The sequence below is a fragment of the Neoarius graeffei genome, chromosome 2 (assembly GCF_027579695.1).
Source record: "Neoarius graeffei isolate fNeoGra1 chromosome 2, fNeoGra1.pri, whole genome shotgun sequence".
NCBI lineage: Eukaryota > Metazoa > Chordata > Actinopteri > Siluriformes > Ariidae > Neoarius > Neoarius graeffei.
The window spans coordinates 117,187,085-117,194,269 of NC_083570.1; positions in this window are offsets into that span (position 1 = coordinate 117,187,085).

The following is a 7,185-nucleotide window of genomic DNA, read 5'->3' on the forward strand; positions in this document are numbered from 1 at the left end:
GGCTTGTATGCACATCTACACGCGTCTGCTACGCACGTAACAAGCATGATAAGATGAACATGTTTCAGTGCCAAATGTTCTGAATCATTAGTCCTTGAAGAGGCAACACTCAGTGAAAAGGAAAATTACAAAACAGTATGACACTAAAATTTACTCTACATTATCTATCAATCTGTCTATCTATCTTCACAGTTATTTCCAGAAAATTATTGGTTCTGGAACAGTTCACTCTTTCTGAGCCACTAATGTGTGTGTGTGTGTGGTGGTGGTGTTGTACTATAATGAGCATAATTGAGTGGATTATACCAGTAGAGGGTAGCAGAGCCGGTCCTGCAAAACAAGCTGTCTGTTTTCTAAAGCAGTGAATAATCTGACTGTGGCCCACTTTACACGGGGACGGTATAAAACAAAAACGCAAAAGTCCGTTTTTGTTCTCACTTTTTTCCGCGTCTACACGACCGTTTTCAAGGAGGAAATCTGCGTCTATACGGTGACGCATAAATGTCTCCGCTATGTCTGCACGCATGCGCAACGTCTTCTGTCTTGTCTGATCTGCACCGCTGTTCTGTCAAGTTATCCTACCAAGCCTACTACGCATGCGCGAAATCCAGGAGGGTAGGAAAATTTAACAGTAGTTTTGTCCCACCGATCAGCTGGGCTGATAGAAAATCGGTGAGAATTTCACACATTTGCCGATTTTTATGTTTTGTGCGTATTGGTCGAGTCTTTGGCTGAGTCAAATAATTTGTAATGACTTGTTTTAAATAATAAAACGGTCTGTATGAGAACTTGCTAGGATAACTTTACAGAACACCGGTCCGGCTGAGGTACTGTAGTGCTCGAGGGAGGAGCAGGAGCAAACCGAAACTCTTTTAATCTGCCTTTATTAAGTAACACTCACTCTTGTTTCGGTGAAGAAGAGAAAAGGCAGTGTCCATCTCAGCAAAATAAACCCGTTCGGCTGATAGTTTTGTTTTCAGTCTCGGGTTTATGGGTTCACGAGCAGCTTGAATAGGCGGCGCGCGCGTGCACGCACACGCGTGTGTAACTTGGCGACACCAAACTGAGGAGCTCCAGCTGGGCGGGTGAGCAGGAAAACACATCTACTGCATTAAAACACAGAGCAGCTTGAAGGTCTGTTGGATCGGATGTAATCAGACATGCACTTACTTTTTTTTTTTTGGATAGGACAGTGTAGAGAGACAGGAAATGAGTGGGAGAAAGAGACAGGGAGGGATCGGGAAATGACCTCGGGTCGGAACCGAACCTGGGTCCCCGGATTTTATGGTATGATGCCTTAGCCATCTGAGCCACGACACCCCCACTTACTTTCTTACTTCCCGGGCTGGCATGTACAGTATATGACACATGTATGACGTAAACGCGTACCCGACGTGAGCAGATCCGAGCAGAGTTTCGCGTATTGGGTAGTTTAGACGGATACGCAATGGGGGCCGTTTTTAAACTTATCCACTCTGGAAGGCGTTTTCAATTTTATCCGTTTTTCAGCCTCGGAAACGCCGTCCTCGTGTAAACGAAAGGCACTTCTGATAAAATATTTAGTCGTTTTTACCCGACAGCGTCCTCGTGTAAACGGGCCCTGTAATGTGAAGTGTTTCACAAGGGATGAATCAGTAAACAAGCCTGCACCTGTTAGCTATCGGGGCACCAATAAACTATTTGTTTAATAAAGCCAGTTTGTGGCGACTTGTCCAGGGTGTACCCCACCTTTCACCTGTAGTCAGCTGGGATAGGCTCCAGCTTGCCTGCGACCCTGTAGAACAGGATAAAGCGGCTAGAGATAATGAGAGATGAGATGAGATGAGATGAGATGAGATGAAAGCCAGTTTGTTAATTTCACATATTTCTATAAAGTCGTTGAGTTTTGAACTGCTTTTTTTGTCTCAAATGACACAACAACTGAATAACTTTTTTCCATACAATCAGCAAACTTTCCTGAAGATACTGAATAGAAGGATTATCTGGATTTGGTTGGAAAATTTCCCTGCTTTTGTGCACAAAATAAAGTCAATTTATTTGTATAGAGCTTTTCACAATCGACATTGCTGCGAAGCAGCTTGAGAGAAAAATAGCTTTTAAATATACAGTATGAAGTAATAAATTTCTCCCTGATGAACAAGCCTGAGATGACGGTGGTGAGGGAAAAGGCGCTGAGACAACATCAGGAAGAAACCTGGAGAGAAACCATATTCAAAAGGGAATCCATTCTCATTTGGATGATAAGATAGCATGATTAAAAATAAATTCCTTTCGTGCTTTCAAATGTGGCCTGGTATCTTTAATACAGTACATACCTGAGCTAACAGCCTCACCCTATATTTAAAATAACTTTGGCAGTCCTTTATCTTTAGATTCAGTTTTGAATCAGCCCCAGCAAGCATTGTTAGTACCATAAAAACAAATGTGCCGAGGGTGAATGGGTAGCAGTTTGTAAAAGATTTTATGCAGCACACATTCACGGTAAGAGCATCTTTGTTCTGTTAATTTTCTTACAGAAAATAGCATTTTGATGAACTGAATACTTTAAGTACTGAAAAACCAATTAAATGCCCTCTCCTGGGATCCAAACTATTCAAAGAGAACCTGCTTGTTTTGAATTTTGTTTCTCAAAACAGTAGTATGGCTGCTGGAGTCGTTCCCCAAGAGCAGGTGGTAATTATTATCCTGTATCTTATTTGCCTAAAACATCTGTAGTTCAGGGCACGCCATCATGCCTTTGTGTGGTGGCTGCAGCAGCTCTCCTGGTCACTGATGGTGAGAAACTGGCCCTCTCTCACACCCTCATCTTTCATACTTCTCATCAGTTCTCATCAATTCCACTTTGGTAGCTGATCTTGCTGATGCTTGCTCAAAGCCTATTTACTTAGCTGTCATCGAGGTTAAAGGGCATGACATTTCTAACACACAAGTAGCTCAGGGCAATGGGCTGGCAGATGAAGTGGTTAAATGGGCAGCCAAAAAGGGCACCTCCTTACCACATATTTGCACGGTCGCTGTGTATTTCATGTTTAGTAATGTGCTCACTCCTGGCATTGATGTTGCTTTTCTCCAATCTAGACCCACAGAATGTGACCTGACACACTGGCAGAAGTGTACCCCAGGCCCTGATGCCTGTTGAGGGACTTTACACAACGTCTAACGCTCCCGGCTTCTGTGTTACCATTCCTCATGTAACATTATCACGGTGTTTCTCATGTCACCTGGAGAGGGGTAATTAAGAACATCAAACAACTATTCCGCATTACGGATCTAAGCTAAAACTGTAAAATTGCTACTACATACCTGCCTTGTATGTGCCAGGACCAACCAACCTGGAAAAATCGCTAAGCATGATGCTTTACCTCGTGCCCCATTCCAGTACCTGCAAGTTGATTTCACTCATATGCCACCCATAGGCAACTTAAAATACATGCTGTTCATTGTTGACAGACTCGCAAAATGGGTTGAAACTCTTCCTTGTTGTAAAAAAATGTGAAAAAAAATATCCTAAGGCACAGAATTATAAATAACTATTAAAATTGATAATGGAACACATTTTAGATCCAAAGTAAGACAAAAACTTTGTCAATACTTAAATGCTGAGTGGAAATTTCACATTCCTTATCACCCACAGTCATCTGGGGTGGTTGAAGAGCAAATGGAATGTTGAAAAGATAGACTAACTACAGCAAGGATGAAAAGTGGTAAGTCGTGGGTTGATCTGTCATCTGCCGTCGTTTGTGAAATAAGTGACACCCAGAGCTGCTACTAAATTGTCACCCTATGAAGTAGCCATGAGAGTAAAGGGTCTTCCTGGGCCTTGTTTTACAGGTGACCTGGACACAATCATCAGTGATTATACAGCGACACTCTTTGAAAAGTTAAATAGTATTCGTGGTAATGTGTCTTGTTCCCTTCCACTGCCTACAGACAGTTTTACTCATCCTTTTCTTCCAGCAGACAAACCGTGAGTGCTAAAGAAGGCAACCGGACTTGTTTGAAATCCTTGAAGATGTTTCACCTCTCATCTGAAAGGATTCTTCAGTTTTGTCTGACTAGTGGGGAGTTCCAGGTATTTATCCTCTAGTGGACCAAAAAGCAACCCTAAGGAGAGTTGTTGAAGTCACATGGATCGTTGACCCTCTCAATCATCCTGTAGGTTTTAAGGTAACAGGAAGCTGGGTGTGAATGGTGTTAGCAGCCGAGAGGGTTGTTAGGGTGATCTGTGGGTCTTTGGCTCTCTCTGCCATCACATTATATCAGATGAAGGCTCAAAACCTGAGATTCTGGCAAGGATTTCTCTGAGAGGAATCCTTGCCTGGAAGGGTACTTGTGGAACCAACAGCTCCTCTCAGCTCGCAGCTCAGCTCACTGGTTCCTCCAGGAGATAATTAATTTCTTAAACCCTACAGATCCGGTACCAGGTCCAATAGAATTGACTTCCCGTAAAAAGTTTAAACATGCTTTTTTTTTGGTAACTTCTATCCTGATCAAAACTTTTGCAGTATCTCTGTACTTTGTGATATTTCTAGGTTTTTTTCCAGCTGTAGTCATGGTGCTGCTGAATGAAAAAAGTGGTATCTTTGCATCTGCGCCTGTTGCGATCATGGTGTTATCCACTGTCTAATCCAGAATAAACTTTAGGCGAGGATAAAGATTTCTTCTTTGGTTTATCACAATTTACTCAGGCTTAGTATGTCACCATGGTACTGACACTGGAAATTCTGTGAGGTCTTACAGATCCATAGAGACCAAGATTATGCCCTGATAGTTGTGAAACTATTTTTGATTAATTTTGGGTTTGTCTGTCGAGGTGAGCCACACCTCCCAGCACCCTAAGACTAATAATACTGCACTTATAATTTACACAGATGGACTGATGGCCTCTCTTGGGTGATATGGATCTGTTGGTGAAATTTGTTAGAACTCACCATCAAGATATTTCATAGATATTTCTAACTCTAACTCTCTCTCACTCTGCTCTCCAAAAAGAACATTGCTGCTCGTCTGCAATTTGCTGAAGATCACACGGACAAGCCAGAAGGCTATTGGAAAAATGTTTTGTGTATGGATGAGACCAAAATAGAACTTTTTGGTTTAAATGAGAAGCATTATGCTTGGAGAAAGGAAAACACTGCATTCCAGCATAAGAACCTTATCCCATTTATGAAACATGGTGGTGGTAGCATCATGGTTTGGGCCTGTTTTGCTGCATCTGGGCCAAGACAGTTTGCCCTAATTGATGGAACAATGAATTCTGAATTATACCAGTGAATTCTAAAAGAAAATGTCAGGACATCTGTCCATGAACTGAATCTCAAGAGAAGGTGGGTCATGCAGCAAGACAATGACCCTAAGCACAAAAGTCGTTCTACCAAAGTATGGTTAAATAAGAATAAAGTTAATGTTTTGGAATGGCCAAGTCAAAGTCCTGACCGTAATCCAACTGAAATGTTGTGGAAGGACCTGAAACGAGCAGTTCATGTGAGGAAACCCACCAACATCCCGGAGCTGAAGCTGTTCTGTGTGGAGGAATGGGCTAAAATTCCTCCAAGCCGGTGTGCAGGACTGATCAACAGTTACCGCAAACGTTTAGTTGCAATTATTGCTGCACGGGGGGGGGTGTCACCACACCAGATACTGAAAGGAAAGGTTCACATACTTTTGCCACTCACAGATATGTAATATTGGATAATTTTCCTCAATTAATAAATGACCAAGAAAATATTTTTGTCTCATTTCTTTAACTTGGGTCTCTTTATCTACTTTTAGGATTTGTGTGAAAATCTGATGAAGTTTTAGGTCATATTTATGCAGAAATATAGAAAATTCTAAAGGGTTCACAAACTTTCAAGCACCACTGTGTGTATATATATATATATATATATAGTTAGTGGGTGGCACGGTGGTGTAGTGGGTAGCGCTGTCGCCTCACAGCAAGAAGGTCCTGGGTTCGAGCCCCGTGGCCGGCGAGGGCCTTTCTGTGCGGAGTTTGCATGTTCTCCCCGTGTCCACGTGGGTTTCCTCCGGGTGCTCCGGTTTCCCCCACAGTCCAAAGACATGCAGGTTAGGTTAACTGGTGACTCTAAATTGACTGTAGGTGTGAGTGTGAATGGTTGTCTGTGTCTATGTGTCAGCCCTGTGATGACCTGGCGACTTGTCCAGGGTGTACCCTGCCTTTCGCCCGTAGTCAGCTAGGATAGGCTCCAGCTTGTCTGCGACCCTGTAAAAGGATAAAGCGGCTAGAGATAATGAGATGAGATGATATATATATATATATAGTGTGTAGGGGGCTCTGGATAGAGGTAGTACCTTTGATGTCTGGCAGCTGCATCCGCTTGTCGGATATAACAGGCATCACTGGTCCTCATCCATCTCCAAACTCTCACATGCTGGCACCTAGCACCACACCCTGGCATACTGCTTCAGCTGGCTGGCTAAACCACGTGAGGGGGTGATGTTTCACTGCTTCACTGGACATATGAACTCCCGCAATGGAGTCACGGGCCAGGTGTACGAAACAGGGCACTCCACTCCAGTGGACTGCGGCCGTGGTTTCAAATAGGGGAGGCAGGCCTCTCAACTCAGTACAACAACCTGCATAGGAGAGGGAAACTGATATAAAACCTACGACCAAGGAGCATCACTGCCACCATCCCAGTTCACTAGGCCATGACAGAGGAACCCCTGGTGTAAAGGGTAGGGCCAGTTTCACAAATGGTGAGGTCCAAAAGAGGGCGGAGGCCACCATTCTTGAGGCCATGCTACTGAAATCATGGCTGCGATAGGCTGGACATGTGTCCAGAATGGAAGACCATCGAATACCCAAGATTGTCCTGTACAGGGAACTGTCCTCTGGCCGTTGAAACCCAGGGGCCCCAGTCAAGAGGTATAAAGATCTCCTGAAGGCTTCCCTAAAGATCTGCAACATCAACCCCAACTCCAGGACATCTCTTGCTTCAGATCGTGACAGATGGTGAAAAACTGTTCACAGTGCTGTCAGTTCCTTTGAGGACGATCGGAGAGCAAACCTGGAGGACAAATGGAGCAGAAGGAAAAATAAACCAACCACTACTCCCAACCCTGATTTCATGCTGACCTGCAACCTCTGTGGCCGAACCTGTCTGTCGAGGATAGGTCTCATCAGTCATAAGAGAGCATGTAGGCGATGTGGACATTCCCCCT